The sequence below is a fragment of the Triticum aestivum genome, chromosome 6A (assembly GCF_018294505.1).
Source record: "Triticum aestivum cultivar Chinese Spring chromosome 6A, IWGSC CS RefSeq v2.1, whole genome shotgun sequence".
In the NCBI taxonomy this organism is placed as follows: domain Eukaryota; kingdom Viridiplantae; phylum Streptophyta; class Magnoliopsida; order Poales; family Poaceae; genus Triticum; species Triticum aestivum.
In genome coordinates this window covers 379,242,727-379,260,595 of record NC_057809.1, presented here as the reverse complement: position 1 = coordinate 379,260,595, position 17,869 = coordinate 379,242,727, and positions in this window count along the sequence as shown.

The window sequence follows — 17,869 nt, the reverse complement described above, 5'->3', positions numbered from 1 at the left end:
GGCCGAACACAGCTTAAATATCCTAAAAGGATTCAAACCTGTCAAACAAGCCCTTCGGCGTTTTTCCGAACCCAAGAGATAGGCTATGGGAGAAGAACTAGCCAAGCTATTGGAGGCCGAATTCATTAGAGACATAAAACATCCGTACTGGCTAGCAAACCTGGTGATGGTACCAAAGAAGGACAAATCCTGGCGCCTGTGTGTCGACTTTAAAGACCTTAACAAGGCTTGCCCAAAGGATCCCTTCCCCCTCCCCCATATCGATCAAATTATCGATGCCACCGCAGGACACGACTCGTTGCGTTTCCTCGACACATACTCCGGTTACCATCAAATCAAGATGGCAGAATCAGACCAAGCTGCAACAACATTCATCACACCATACGACCCATTCTGCTTCAACACAATGCCCTTCGGGCTAAAAAACGCCGGTGCAACATATCAGCGCATGATCCAGACATGTCTGGCAAACCAGATCGGCAAAACAGTGGAGGCATATGTGGATGCGTGGTCACCAAATCAAGACATGTCGAATCTCTAGTAGACGACTTGAGGCTCACATTCGAGAACCTCCAAAAATACGACATCAAGCTCAACCCGGAAAAATGCGTCTTCGGCATTCCAGCCGGAAAACTCTTGGGCTTCATTGTATCTGGTAGAGGAATTGAAGCAAATCCAGCCAAGATCCGAGCTTTGTCACAATTGGATATCCCAAAGGACCTCAAACAAATACAAAAATTAATCGGATGTGTGGCGGCTTTAAGCCGCTTCATCTCTCGCTTGGAAGAAAAGGCACTGCCCCTTTATCGCCTACTCCGGCGCACCGAACACTTCGAGTGGACGGATGCCGCCACAGCCGGACTCGATGAAATAAAAGCCATATTGGCAACAAACCCAGTCCTGGCCGCGCCAAACACCGGTGAACCAATGCTATTGTACATTGCAGCAACACATCAAGTTGTCAGCGCAGTACTCGTTGTCGAGCGGGAAACGGATGGACACAAATTCCCCCTTCAAAGGCCGGTCTACTATGTGTCCACTGTCCTCAGTCCATGCAAATCACGGTACCCGCATTATCAAAAATCGCATACGCGGTATTCATGGCATCCCGAAAGCTATGACACTACTTTCAAGAGTGTTCCATAACAGTAGCCTCGGAAGTACCACTTAACGATATTATCAACAACCGCGATGCAACGGGCCGGATCACAAAATGGGCCATCAAGCTCCTCTCGTTCGATATAACCTATAAGCCATGGCGAGCTATTAAATCACAAGTTTTGGCCGACTTCGTCGCAGAATGGGCAGATGCCGAACTCCCTAAAGAGTACGGCACATACTCAAACTGGATCATGCATTTCGACGGCTCCAAAATGTTGGCCGGACTGGGGGCTGGCGTCGTTTTGACATCCCCCACAGGAGACATAGTCCAATATGTACTCCAAATTATGTACACGGACTCCAACAACACAGCCGAATATGAGGCCCTCCTACATGGTCTCCGGATAGCAGTATCCATGGGTATCCAGCGCCTAGAGGTACGCGGGGATTCAAACCTCGCGATATCCCAAATAAATGGAGACTTCGACGCCAAGGACCCAAAAATGGCAGCTTACCACAACGCCGTCCTAAAAATGTCAGCTCGGTTCGAAGGGCTGGAGTTTCACCATATAGCCCGAGAAAACAATCAAGCAGCGGACGTCCTGGCACGCATCGGAGCAAAACGCGATGCAGTCCCCCCAACATCTTTTTGGAAAGATTGTTCAAGCCATCCGTAGCATGGGAGGGGGAACCCGCAAATAACAGCCCGGACCCAGCCGCACCACTCGACGCCGAACAATCTGACACAATTGGAGGCTCTGCCAATGAAATTACACCTTCAGCCCACGTAATAATGGCGGTCATCGCCCCGTGGACAGAACCATTCCTAGCCTACCTTACTAGGCAGGAACTCCCGGAGGACCAAAACGAGGCCCGCTGCATAGTGCGGCGATCTAAAGCCTATAGAGTCCATGAGGGAGAGCTTTATAAGAAAAGCACTACCGGAGTCCTTCAAAGGTGCATCTCCGAAGAGGAAGGGCGGAACCTTCTGGCTGAAATTCATGCCGGACTCGGTGGTCACCACGCTGCTGCTCGGTCCCTTGTTAGCAAGGCTTTCCGTACAGGCTTTTATTGGCCGACGGCCCGGGCAGACGCTCAGGACTTAGTCCAACGATGCGCTCAGGACTTTGGTTGCCAACTTTTTGCCAACCAAAGCCATATGCCACCCACCGCACTCCAAACTATACCCATCACCTGGCCTTTTGCGGTCTGGGGGCTTGACATGGTCGGACCCCTTAAAGGTGGGACCGATAGGAAAAAATACTTACTGGTCATGGTGGATAAATTCACCAAATGGATAGAAGCCAAACCTGTTAAAACGGCCGAATCCGGACCTGTGATAGACTTCATATCCGGGGTTGTACACCGTTATGGCGTCCCCCACAACATCATAACCGATAACGGTATAAACTTTACCGCCGACGAGGTAAAACTCTGGTGCAAAAAAATGGGCATCAAGCTCGATTATGCTTCCGTCTATCACCCACAAACCAACGGCCAGGTCGAACATGCAAACGGTCTTATCATGAGCGGCATTAAACCCAGACTAGTGCGGTCCCTTAAGGAATCTAATACACACTGGGTAGAGGAGCTCGACTCCGTACTCTGGGGGTTGCGGACCACGCCGAATCGCACCACCGGATACACACCATTTTTCATGGTGTACGGCGCAGAGGCAGTTTTGCCCTGCGACATAATTCATGACTCACCTCGAGTGCGCATGTACGAAGAAAGAGAAGCCGAGATCGATCAGTAGGATAGTTTGGACGCTTTGGAGGAGGAGCGCGACGTGGCAAAAGCCCGTTCCACATTCTATCAACAGCAGGCTCGAAGATATCAAAGCAGAGAAGTACGGGCCAAAACTTACAATGTCGGCGAACTAGTTCTACGCCTGCCGGACAAGAAAAAGGACAAACTCAAGCCCAAATGCCATTCATAATCGACCAAGTCCTGACTGGCGGGGCGTACCGCCTGCGAGATGCGTCGGATAACCGACTCGAGCCGAACCCATGGAACGCCACCCGTCTCCGAAGATTCTACGCCTAGCGCCGGACTCTGTGTTCGTCTCCTTCCTCTGTCCATTTTTTGCATTTTTCTGTCTTACATTTCTCTCCTTCCCCTCTTTTCTTTTATAGCCCTTAAAGGCTCATCTAGTGACGCGCCACTCGCGCTCATTAAACCTGGGGGCTTCTTTAACAGAAGCTTATTTATACGGGCTTCACGCCCAACACATGCGTCAAACTTCCGCATGTACCTTTTTCTTCACCATTATATGCATCGATATGACTTAAGTTTTGGCCAAGCTGGGTTGCCTGGCTCCTGTGCTTACCCCTACGTTCCCGATTGTTCGGCTAGGTGGTAAAGGGAGCACCTCTGCGATTGTTACTGCCGGGTCAGCCGGATGTGTACCTCAGACTGGGTGAAGCCGAAAGCTAGCGTTCTTAAGGGAATATTCAGTCGGTGAGATAAAAGATGATCTTTTTACTCATTTTATGCGCCCCCAGATGCTTTTTTCTGCGTCTTTTTACGCAGTCTGGACATGCACTTTAGGGCATGCCTCCCAGCGAAAGGAACCCCTAACGGAACTATTCTCTCTGGAAGATGTTTCTTACTAACCATGTAATATAACATAACTAGTTGGGCACTTGTCTGATAAAGCACTAATGACCCCTACGCCTGGTCTCCACGCATACCATGGTTCTTATATAACCGCTATGGTATTCGGACACACTCCGGACCGTCAGGTCCCGAGGTTGAAGCGAAAAGGTCGGCAACGACAAACGATCTACAATCCGGCTAGAAGGCATTACACATGTCAGTCATTCTAACTGATTGTATTCCTCTTCTATACCATCTAACAGGCTGTCTAATTTACAGTCCTGCTAGGAATACTTCGCGGCCAACTCTACTTGGCCGTATACTAAGCTCACAGGGATCTCCTTCCCGTCAGGCCCCACTGGTCCGACCTCGGCCATGTGGTTTGGGTCAGACTTTGTAAAACGGGTCTTCACCATGGCCCAGGCTTCCCTAGCGCCTTGTCGGCAGGCCGATATCTTCCACAGTCGGAAGCGCCGCCGAGCTCCCTTCAGCTTCTCCGCAAGCTCTCCAAGGCCCTCGGGCACGGAGTGGGCAGGCCACAAGGCTTGGGCAACACCTCGCATCGCCTGCCGAATTCGCTCGTGCAGTTGCATGAGTTCGGGAAGAAGGTCACCCGTAGAACCGGGCATCTCCTCTGCAGGACGACCTGTGAGCATACCTACAGACATTACTCTGTTAGTCGACTTCCTCGCCGAACTCTTTTTTCAAAAGTTCATTCAAGCACTTACTAAAAATGCCGCGTCGAAGCCACTGATTCTCCTTTGTGGAGTCCAATAGCTGGCCACGAACATCTTTAAGTTCGACGTCCAGCTTGGTGTTGGCATCCTGAAGATCATTCTTCTCTCGCCTCACCCTTGTCAACATACTCTCACCGGCCTTTAGCTTGCGTAAGAGTTGTTGCTTATCCGGATCGAATCTGGCGCCATCTGCAATTTGATTTGTCAGATTTGCACCAACACTGCACAATACTAATCTTTCGAAGTATATTTTACCTGAGGGGGTCTCTTTGGGCTCTCCTGCTGCGGCTAGTGTGGCCTCTAGTTGGGCCTTGCACTTTTCCAGCTCCTGGGACAGTACAATATTCTTCTTTGTAAGAACCTGCATATTAAATGATCCTTAAATCAGTTGCTCTAACTGTTTCAAGTCTCGGGGGCTACTGGCATATATATATATATATATTTAACCAAAATTTTCTTACCCGTATGTCTTTCACACACTGCTCCGTGGCTCTGGCTAAACCATTTTGAGCGGCACGGAGGTACGCATCTCCCGAATTAAAGGCATCTAAAGCCTCTTGGGAGAAACAAGCGTCGCGTAGAATTGTCCGGCGACGCCTGTGGTTCATGGCACTCTCCACTTCTGAATTTGTGGCGGACAGCCTATCCGCATCCTCTGTCGGAGGAACGTCCGGTGCGCGCCTTGTACTCGCCTCCGCTTGCTGGCCAGACGTTGGAGCCTGGCTGGTGGAGGCGCGATTGGCAACCTCTTCGGATGTAGTCCGGCGAGGTCTCTTTGTCCTGAAGATAGCACGAACGTTAATATGCCCTGACAAAATAACTCTAGGGAAACAGAGGGTGCACTATACCTTTGCACCGGCATTTCAGTCCGGACTTCATTCCTTTTTGCCCTACGGGGCCCCGCGGCCCCTCGTTGGCTAGCCGTAGTGGGTTCAGCCTCCTGCCTCGGGAATCTCCCCTGCAAAACACGGTTCTCGTCAGAGACACCGAAATACGTGAGAGTGGAATCCCTCTCAAGGGAATGAGACTCCGGTTTTCGTCACCTGGAAGGCCGGGATTAACCCTGGGTAATCAGCCGTGATGGCTACCAAGGTATTGTCCTTGCTTAGCTGATGGAACACCCCGTCGATAAGCTCCACCGATATGTCCGGATCCTCTTCGGAGTCCGGATCGAGGGACCGTTCTGGGTCCTCGGGCTGTGGAGGGCGGCTGTTTATATCCTTTACCTCCTGTCGCAGTTCCTGCATTGAAGTCGTTAGACTACCTATCTAACCATGGGAGTATAAAACAAACGGGCAAGCGCAATTGTTCACTTACCCAACTTGGAGGATCGTACATAGCTGAATCCGGCCTGCGGGTTGACGCGGAGGAATTCCTCCTTTTCTCCCTTGTACAAAGAGGATAAGATCTTTACTAGAGCGGCAGCTGAGGCCGGCCCCTTACGACCGTAACGGGTGGCGTCATCCTCCCCGTTGAAATCCCACATGGGGTGGCCTCTATATTGAAGCGGCTGCACCCCCCGCATAATGCATGCGGCCATGACTCCAATCATGGTTAGTCCGAAATGAGCCAACAGTCTTATCCGGCCCATCAGGTAGATGACGTCTCTGTCGCTTTCTCTCTGAGAGCTTCGCGCACGCCAGCTCAAGCGTTTCTTCAATGGAGCACTGTTTAACTCGGGGAGACCGACCCGGATAGGGTCCGGTAGCGGGACTTCGTCTATGTAAAACCATTCGGAAGGCCAGTCCTCAGACGCTTCCTTTGGGGTTCCGGATAGGTATCCGGTCCCAGTGATGCGCCATACTTCGGCTCCGCCCACTTGATATACGGACCCCTTTTGAGAACGGGGCAACAGACAGAATAACCTCTTCCACAGTGCGAAATGAGCCTCGACGCCTAAAAATAGCTTGCAAAGGGCGACGAAACCCGCAATATGCAATACGGAGGCGGGCGTGAGATTGTACAGTTGGAGGCCGTAAAACTCCAGAAGCCCGCGGAGAAATGGGTGAATTGGAAATCCCAGTCCCCTTAATAGATAGGGGACGAGGCACACCCGTTGTCCTTTAGAAGGATTGGGGGTGCTCTCCGCTTGTCTTCCGCCATTATAGGTAGCGAGACCGGCTCAGACCGGGACCATGCATGACTGAGGGAGGAATCCCTGGGCCTGAAGAGACGCTAATTTGCTATGCGGGATGGTGCAACTCTCCCATTCCCCGGGTTTGGGACCGGAGGGGCGAGGGGAGGAGCTGCGACGGCTGGTCATGTTGGAATAGACCTTTGCTGGAAGTGCTCTGATGATCACTCACGGAAAGGAGAAGGTGTGGTTTGGATCTAAATCCCCATCCCGTTAAATAGGCGGCTCGTTTATACGGCTAGGGGGGTGAATGTAAAAACGCCCCGGCTTTTCGCATTTGCTTTACACGTGGAAGATGGCCATTATTGGGCATGGAAGCCGAGGAGCACTACATTACAAGAATCAGACATTATTCCTACAGGTGCACAAGATTTGGAGAAGAACCCGCCTTGCAATGCCGGACAATTTGTGCGCTGGACTCGTCGTCATTGAAGCCTGGTTCGGGGGCTACTGAGGGAGTCCTGGATTAGGGGGTGTCCGGATAGCTGGACTATATCCTTTGGCCGGACTCCTGGACTATGAAGGTACAAGATTGAAGACTTCGTCCCGTGTCCGGATGGGACTTTCCTTGGCGTGGAAGGCAAGCTTGGCGATGCGGATATTCAGGATCTCCTACTATTGTAACCGACTTTGTGTAACCCTAACCCTATCCGGTGTCTATATAAACCGGAGGGTTGTAGTCCGTAGGGGATCAACTCCATACACAACAATCATACCGTAGGCTAGCTTCTAGGGTTTAGCCTCCTTGATCTCGCGGTAGATCTACTCTTGTACTACCCATATCATCAATATTAATCAAGCAGGAGTAGGGTTTTACCTCCATCGAGAGGGCCCGAACCTGGGTAAAACAAAGTGTCCCCTCTCTCCTGTTACCATCCGGCCTAGACGCACAGTTCGGGACCCCCTACCCGAGATCTGCCGGTTTTGACACCGACAGTAGCCTTGCTGGACGGTGATGGGTTGGATGGGATCTATCAAGTAATCGAGTTAGTTTTTTTAGGGTTTGATCCCTAGTATCCACTATGTTCTGAGATTGATGTTGCTGTGACTTTGCTATGCTTAATGCTTGTCACTAGGACCCGAGTGCCATGATTTCAGATCTGAACCTATTATGTTTTCATCAATATATGGGAGTTCTTGATCCTATCTTGCAAGTCTATAGTCACCTATTACGTGTTATGATCCGTTAACCCCGAAGTCACAATAATCGGGATACTTACCGGTGATGACCGTAGTTTGAGGATTTCATGTATTCACTATGTGTTAATGCTTTGTTCCGGTACTCTATTAAAAGGAGGCCTTAATATCCCTTAGTTTCCGTAAGGACCCCGCTGCCACGGGAGGTAGGACAAAATATGTCATGCAAGTTCTTTTCCATAAGCAAGTATGACTATATTCGGAATACATGCCTACATTACATTGATGAACTGGAGCTAGTTCTGTGTCACCCTAGGTTATGACTGTTACATGATGAACCGCATACGACATAATTCTCCGTCACCGATCCATTGCCTACAAGCTTTCCATATATTGTTCTTCGCTTATTTACTTTCCCGTTGCTATTGCTATCATCACTACAAAATACCAAAAACATTACTTTTACTACTGTTACCTTTTGCTACCGTTACCACTACTATCATGTTACTTTGCTACTAAATACTTTGCTGCAAATACTAAGTTTCCAGGTGTGGTTGAATTGACAACTCAGCTGCTAATACTTGAGAATATTCTTTGGCTCCCCTTTGTGTCGAATCAATAAATTTGGGTTGAATACTCTACCCTCGAAAACTGTTGCGATCCCCTATACTTGTGGGTTATCAAGATTATTTTCTGGCACCGTTGCCGGGGAGCATAGCTCTATTATTTGAGTCACTTGGGATTTATATCTGCTTATCATTATGAAGAACTTGAAAGATCCGAGAACTAAGATTTATCCCTCAACTACGAGGGGAGGTAAGGAACTGCCATCTAGCTCTGCACTTGATTCACCTTCTGTTTTAAGTAAGCTTGCGACACCTAAACCTGCTTCTGCTATTCGTTCTGATATGTCGCATGTTATTGATGATGCTACTTCTGCTATACATGATACTTATGATGAAACTACTTCTATGCTTGATACTACTGTGCCACTTGGTGAATTTCTTGATGAACAACTTGCTAGGCTAGAGAGATTGAAAATATTGAATCTGATAATACTGATGAAATTGATGATGAAGACTTGCCTGTTATTCCTGAGGGTTATGTTTTTGATAAAGAAGCTTCTTTAGCTATTCCAGCTTGCAAAGGTAGATACGAACTTAAGAGGTTATTAACTAAATGGAATAAGCAATCTCTAAATGCTAGAATGAAACCTGACCCTGCTTTTGCTACTTCACCTATCTGTGTTACCGATAAGGATTATGAATTCTCTGTTGATCCTGATATAATTACTTTGGTTGAATCTGATCCTTTTCATGGCTATGAATCTGAAACTGTTGTGGCACATCTTACTAAATTAAATGATATAGCCACCCTGTTCACTACTGATGAGAGAACTCATTACTTTTATATCCTTAAAATATTTCCGTTCTCATTAAAGGGTGATGCTAAGATATGGTTTAATTCTCTTGATCCTGGTTGTGTGCGTAGTCCCCAGGATATGATTTATTACTTCTCTGCTAAATATTTCCCTGCTCATAAGAAACAAGCTGCTTTAAGGGCTATATATAATTTTGTGCAAATTGAAGAAGAGAGTCTCCCACAAGCTTGGGGGAGGCTTCTCCAATTACTTAATGCTTTGCCTGATCATCCTCTTAAGAAAAATGAAATACTTGATATCTTTTATAATGGACTAACCGATGCCTCCAGAGATTACCTGGATAGTTGTGCTGGTTCTGTTTTCAGGGAAAGAACACCGGATGAAGCTGAAATTCCATTGAATAATATGTTGACAAATGAAAATAATTGGACACCTCCGGAGCCAATACCTGAGCCTATTCCTAAACCCACTCCGAAGAAGAGGGGTATTCTATTTCTCAGTCCTGAAGATATGTAAGAGGCAAAGAAATCTATGAAAGAAAAAGGTATTAAAGCTGAAGATGTTAAGAATCTACCTCCTATTGAAGAAATACATGGTCTTAATCTACCGCCTGTTGAAGAAACATATGATCTTAATCCTTTACCTATTGAAGAAACTCATGGTCTTGATAACCCGACACAGGTAGTAAAGGTAAATTCTCTCTATAGATATGATAAAGCTGAAATCCCATTTACTAAGTTTGCTAGCCCATGCTTAGATGAGTTTGATAAATTTATGGCTAAGCAAGAAGATTTTAATGCTTATTTTGGTAGACAATTGAAATACAATTCAAATATGCCTGAACACTTGGGTGATTATATGGCTAATGTCAAAGGTGAACTTAAACTTATTAGTAAACATGCTTCTATGGTTACCACTCAAGTAGAACAAGTACTTAAAGCTCAAAATGATTTGCTCAATGAATTGAATAGTAAGTATAATGATAATGCTATTAGAGTTATGACTAGAGGTGGTAGAATGACTCAGGAACCTTTGTATCCTGAAGGACACCCTAAGAGAATTGAGCAAGATTCTCAGAGAAATAATATAGATACACCTAGTCCTTCTAAAAGGAAGAAAAGGAAAAATGATAGGACTTTGCATGCTTCTAGTGAACCTGTTATTGAAACACCTGAGAATCCAAATGATATTTCTATTTTTGATGCTGAAACTCAATCTGGTAATGAACCTGAAACTAGTAATAATGTTAATGATAATGTTCATGATGATGCTCAACCTAGTAATCATAATGATATAGAAATTGAACCTGCTGTTGATCTTAATAACCCACAATCGAAGAATCAACGTTATGATAAGAAAGACTTTGTTGCTAGGAAAAATGGTAAAGAAAGAGAACCTTGGGTTCAGAAACCTATGCATTTTCCTCCCAAACCATCCAACAAAAAGGATGATGAGGATTTTGAGCACTTTGCTGAAATGATTAGACCTATCTTTTTGCGTATGCGATTAACTGATATGCTCAAAATGAATCCTTATGCTAAGTATATGAAAGAAATTGTTACAAATAAAAGAAAGATACTGGAAGATGAAATTTCCACCATGGTTGCTAATTATACCTTTAAGGGTGGAATACCAAAGAAACTTGGAGATCCAGGAGTACCCACTATACCATGCTCCATTAAAAGAAACTATGTTAAAACTGCTTTATGTGATCTTGGAGCCGGTGTTAGTGTTATGCCTCTCTCTTTATATCGTAGACTTGATTTGAATAAGTTGACACCTACTGAAATATCTTTGCAAATGGCTGATAAATCAACTGCTATACCTGTCGGTATTTGTGAGGATATGCTTGTTGTAGTTGCAAACGTTACTATGTTAACGGACTTTGTTATTCTTGATATCCCCGAGGACGATAGTATGTCTATTATTCTTGGAAGACCCTTTTTGAATACTGCAAGGGCTGTTATTGATTGCACTGAAGGCAATGTCACTTTTCATGTTAATGGTAATGAGCATACAGTACACTTTCCGAGGAAACAACCTCAAGTTCATAGTATTAATTCTATTGGAAAAATTCCATCGATTGTATTTGGAGGTTTTGAATTTCCTCTTCCTACTATCAAGAAGAAATATGGTATTCTTATTATTGGGGATGTGCATATCCCTGTTGAGGTAACATAGTGTTATTCAAAATTTCTCCGGTTCCATGTTATTCGGAATGAGTTCGTTAACAAGACTTGATCAACCTTGTTAGTGGATTCCTTTTGATGAGCATGAGATGGATGAAACTAGAAGGCACAACCTTCTGTACCCTCCTTTTACTTTTTGTTATTTATATTAAATAAAATAAAATTAGTAATTTTCTGTCGGTTATCTGATTATCCGTGCAATATAAAATACCCCGAAAATAAAAGTTCTCCAAATGCCCTGAAATTTGAATATGATTTTTTCTAGAATATTTGAGAATATTTGGCACTGAGAACACAGCAGGGGGTCAACCACCAGCCCACGAGGGTGGAGGGCGCGCCCCCCTACCTCGTGGGCCCACGGTGGCTCTCCCCCACTTATCCTTTCACCCACACACTCCTTCTTCCTTCCCCAAACACGAATAACCAGCTCAAACCCGAGTCCAAGCTCGTTTTGCTGCCATTTTTGATCTCCTTGCTCAAAGCACCTCTCACAAAACTGCTTGGGGAGATTGTTCCTTGGTATGTGACTCCTCCATTGGTCCAATTAGTTTTTGTTCTAGTGCTTTATTCATTGCAAATTTTTGCTGCCTAGGTGACCATGTTCTTGAGCTTGCATGTCAAATTTGTATGGTTCCAAGTAGTTTTGATGCATGATATAGGCCCTAGGCACTTGTAGGAGTAGTTGCTATCAATATTATTGAGTTTGGTTTACTTTTATTTTGAAGTTACTAAAAAAATTCAGAATTTTTCAGAGGAATAAAAATGCTTAGGAAAATGTTCTAAGGTGGTTCCTCAAGGAAGCAAGGACCCAGGCTTGCAATGCGTGATGCTGATGAAGAGCCACCAAGAGACGCTCCAGTGCGTCCTTGTGAGTGGCCTTCTGAAAATTTTATGGATCGAGCAGGAATTAAGGAAGAATTCAATGCATATTTGCGTAACGCCGATCTTGTGAGCTTCGAGGAAGAGAAGTGCAGCCAGTATCACAATCTCACTAGTATCTTTGTGAGGAGGTTTGAATTTTCATCTTCACGTAATTCTCCAACTGTCATGTTTGATCTTTATGAAAATTCTTATACTATGGACTTAGAGGATTTTACCACTGCTTGCAAACTTCCACAATGGGGTAGTATAAGGGATTCTCGCAAATCTGAATTTAGAGATTTTCTTGCTAGTATAACTGTGGGAGAATCTAGAGATATAACACAAGCTACCATAGGGAGCATTCACTTTCCTACTATACATTATTTTGCTCTCTTCATAGGTAGATGCATTAATGGTAAAGATGAGGCATGTCACATGTGTGTCCCTGACCTCAGTATTCTTAGGAGTGCTGTGTTGGGAGACAAATCTTATAATTTGGGAGCCATTATTGCACGTAGGTTGCATCTTAATAGATTTAATGGAGATTTCTTTGGAGGAATTTATGCAACCCGCATAACTAATTTTCCTGGTGTAGCCATACGCGAAGATGATATTGAATTACCACCTACTTACCTAGACTTTAATGCTATGGTTCACCACCAGTTTATCGAGAGGAATGAATCACCTCTCCAGTATCGACTAATCTTTGACAGATGCCGTGCTATCCATATTACTCTCCCTGCTCCTGCCTTCTTTGATCATCAGGCAAAAGGAAGATATGTTATTACCAGAGAGGAGGCAGATGAGTACGAGAGGAGAGCAGAGGCCGCTCGTCGCCACGCTGCAGCTCAGGAGGCGATAGCCGCTGCATCTCAGTACGACCCCAACTACTATTATGGATATCCGCCAGGCCAGCCATGGTCATAGACCAACTTAGGCCAAAAGCCTAAGCTTGGGGGAGTACATATTTCCCACCGACATTACATTTATGTTCACACACTTATTGCTAGATGTCGATGCTCATACTTTTTCATTATATCATCCATGCTAGTTTATTTTCTTTTTTATGCTTTCTTCTTGTGTGTTTAATAAACCTTAAGAAAAAACCAAAAAATTATTTGTAGCTTTTAATTAGTTTACTTTCCATGTTTGTAGTAGTAATTAAAAAGAAAACCCAAAAAGATTTCCTGTTCTTCTTTTACTTGTTGGGAGCTTTCCCGTGTAAATAGTTTTATTTCTTTCTTTTCTTTGGGGGTCGATAGGAGAAGATCATGATAAATTGTTGAAGCGGCTCTTATATGCATACTTGTTGATCTGACAAAAGAGCCCATATTGCCTTGTCTTCTCCTGTTTATTGAATGCTTGCAGATTCCAGCTTAGTCCAATGCACGTGCACTATTATTATTATTCACATCGTTCGGTCGTGCAAGTGAAAGGCAATTATGATGATATATGATGGACTGCTGAGATGAGAAAAGCTGGTATGAACTCGACCTCTTTTGTTTTGGTGAATATGATTAGTTCATCGTTCTTGATTCAGCCTATTATGAATAAACATGTTTGCAATGACAACTAGAGATCATAGTTTCTTGTGCCATGCTTGATTAGCTATGAGTTATAATGGTTTACCTTGCATGCCAACATGCTATTAAAATGGTTATGATGTGGTATGATAGGGTGGTATCCTCCTCTGAATGATTTAAGTGACTTGACTTGGCACATGTTCATGAATGAAGTTGAAACAAAATCAACATAGCCTTCACGATATTTATGTTCATGGTGGATTATATCCTACTCATGCTTGCATTCGGTGTTGATTAATTTTAATGCATGTTCATGACTGTTGTCGCTCTCTAGCTGGTCGCTTCCCAGTCTTTTGCTAGCCTTCACCTGTACTAAGCGGGAATACTGCTTGTGCATCCAATCCCTTAAACCCCAAAGTTATTCCACATGAGTCCACTATACCTACCTATATACGGTATCTACCTGCCGTTCCAAGTAAATTTGTATGTGCCAAACTCTAAACCTTCAAATAAATATCCTGTTTTGTATGCTCAAATAGCTCATGTATCAACTAGGGCTGTCCGTATCTTCCATGTTAGGCGGGTTATTCTCAAGAGGAGTGGACTCCGCTCCTCACTCACGAGATAAATGGCTGGTCACCGGGATGCCCAGTCCCATGCTTTATGCAAACTAAATCAAAATAATTGCAAACAAAACTCCCCCTGGGACTCTTGTTAGTTGGAGGCACTCGTTGTTTCGAGCAATCCATGGATTGATGCTTGTTCATGGAAGGGGGAGTATAAACTTTACCATCCTGTTTGGGAACCGCCTATAATGTGTGTAGCATGGAAGATATCGCCATCTCTTGGTTGTTACGTTGACAATGAAAGTATACCGCTCAAAATATTATTCATCTCTATTTCAAAACCGAGCTCTGGCACCTCTACAAATCTCTGCTTCCCTCTACGAAGGGCCTATCTATTTACTTTTATGCTGAGTCATCATACTCTTATTAAAAAGCACCAGTTGGAGAGCACCGCTGTCATTTGCATTCATTATTGTTAGTTTACATTGAGTATGACTTGACTGGATCTCTTTTACCATGAATTACAATGTCTAGTCAGTCCTTGGTCTTTAAAGGTGCTCTGCATTTATGTTTTGCGGTCTCAGAAAGAGCTAGCGAGATACCATCTTGTTATATCATATTATGATTGTTTTGAGAAAGTGTTGTCATCTGAGATTTATTATTATTGCTCGCTAGTTGATTATGCTATTGATATGAGTAAACTTGAGACCTAAGGGTTATTGCGAATGTGGTTAGTTATAATCTTTGCTGAAAACTTGAATGCTGGCTTTACATATTTACAACAACAAGAGCAAACCGAGTTTGTAAAAGTTTTTCTTTATCACTTTCAGTTTATCAACTGAATTGCTTGAGGACAAGCAAAGGTTTAAGCTTGGGGGAGTTGATACGTCTCCGTCGTATCTACTTTTCCAAACACTTTTGCCCTTGTTTTGGACTCTAACTTGCATGATTTGAATGGAACTAACTGGGACTGACGCTGTTTTCAGCAGAATTACCATGGTGTTATATATGTGCAGAAACAAACGTTCTCGGAATGACCTAAAACTTCACGGAGCAACTTTTTGGAAAGTATAAAAAATACCTGCAAAAGATGAAGGTAGGGGCGCGCCTGCCCCCTAGGGCGCGCCCCTACCTCGTGGGCCCCCTGGAGCTCCTCTGACTCCAACTCCAAATCTATATATTGTGTTTCGGGGAGAAAAAAATCAGAGAGAAGAATTCATCGCGTTTTACGATCTGGAGCCGTCGCCAAGCCCTAAAACCTCTCGGGAGGGCTGATCTGGAGTCCGTTCGGGGCTCCGGAGAGGGGAATCCGTCGCCATCATCATCATCAACCATCCTCCATCACCAATTTCATGATGCTCACCACCGTGCGTGAGTAATTCCATCGTAGGCTTGCTGGACGCTGATGGGTTGGATGGGATCTATCATGTAATCGAGTTAGTTTTGTTTGAGTTTGATCCCTAGTATCCACTATGTTCTGATATTGATGTTGCTATGACTTTGCTATGCTTAATGCTTGTCACTAGGGCCCGAGTGCCATGATTTCAGATCTGAACCTATTATGTTTTCAACAATATATGAGAGTTCTTGATCCTATCTTGCAAGTCTATAGTCACCTATTATGTGTTATGTGTTATACTTACTGGTGATGACCGTAGTTTGAGGAGTTCATGTATTCATTATGTGTTAATGCTTTGTTCTGGTACTCTATTAAAAGGAGGCCTTAATATCCCTTAGTTTTCGTAAGGAGCCCACTACCACGGGAGGGTAGGACAAAAGATGTCATGCAAGTTCTTTACCATAAGCACGTATGACTATATTCGGAATACATGCCTACATTACATTGATGAACTAGAGCTAGTTTTGTGTCACCCTAGGTTATGACTGTTACATGATGAACCGCATCCGACATATAATTCTCCATCACCGATCCATTGCCTACGAGATTTCCATATATTGTTCTTCGCTTATTTACTTTCCCGTTGCTATTGCTATCATCACTACAAAATACCTAAAACATTACTTTTACTACTGTTACCTTTTGCTACCATTACCACTACTATCATATTACTTTGCTACTAAATACTTTGCTACAGATACTAAGTTTCCAGGTGTGGTTGAATTGACAACTCAGCTGCTAATACTTGAGAATATTCTTTGGCTTCCCTTGTGTCGAATCAATAAATTTGGGTTGAATACTCTACCGTCGAAAACTGTTGTGATCCACTATACTTGTGGGTTATCACGGTGCCCTGGTGTTTGAAATTCATTCCCATTTCTTGCATGGGACCTAAGCATGCACCCAAGGACACATATTTGATTTTTAACCAATTTTTATGCACCGGAGCATGTGCATGTAGTTCAAATTTGAATTTTGCACATAAAAGCATTGAAAACTCAATTAATGTATAAAAATGTCCAAACGAACCCTAGAAAATTCCAAAATTTAACACAAAACTCCTGTTGTTCTATGTTGACACTAGAGAGAAAATTGAAATCAAGAAGAGGCAATGGATATCGTTTCGTCCCCAAAGGTGAAATGTTCCCTACCGAAAACATTAGGCTTGTTGTGAGATGCTCTGGTTTGTGAGAAGCTTATGCCCAAACCTGCCCCAAATGGGACAAAAAAATTTACCATGGCATGTAGATGCCGCTCCATGATAGCATGCCAAGTTTCATGAATTTCAGACAAGTTTTGGATTTACTAGAATTTAAAAACCAGGTATCTCAATGTTTGTGGCCGAGTAACGGTGCCCTGGTGTTTGAAATTCATTCCCATTTTTGCATGGAACCTAAGCATGCACCCAAGGACACAGATTTGTTTTTTCAACCAATTCATATGCACTGGAGCATGTGCATCTAGTTCAAATTTGAATTATGCACATAAAATGCCTAGAAAACCCATTTAATGTATAAAAATGTCCAAATGAACCCCGAAAAATTCCAAAATTTAAGACAACACTCCTGTTGTTCTTTGTTGACACTAGAATTTTTTGAAAGCAATAAGAGGCAACGGATATCGTTTCATCCCCAAAGGTGGCATGTTCACTACCGAAACCATCAGGCTTGTTGTGGAAGCTCTGGTTTGTGAGAAGCTCATACCCAAACCCGCCCCAAATGGGACAAAAAAATTACCATGGCATATTGATGCCGCTCCATGATAGCATGCCAAGTTTTAGGAATTTCAGACGAGTTTTGGATTTACTAGAATTTCAAAAGCAAGTACCTCAATGTTTGCCGGAGAGCCACGACGCCCTGGTGTTCGAAATTCATCCCCATTTCTTGCTTGGGACATAAGCATAAACCCATGGACACATATATGATTTTACAACCCATGTTAGTGCACCGGAGCATGTGCATGTAGTTTAATTTTTAATTGTGCACCTGAAATTGCTAGAAAACCAATTTAATGTATAAAATGTCCAAACGAACCTTGAATAATTCCAATTTTTTTACGGCACACATGTAGTTGCATGTTCACTGCAGAGAAAAGTTCTTGCAATTCAAACACCGCCATTTCCGCTATGACCCCATTATGTAATTCAAATCAAGATGAAAAATCAAGTAGACCCCACACAGTTTATTATCACCAACCGTGTGAGATGTAGTACAAAATATCCTGGAGCACTGTTGGTGTATAGT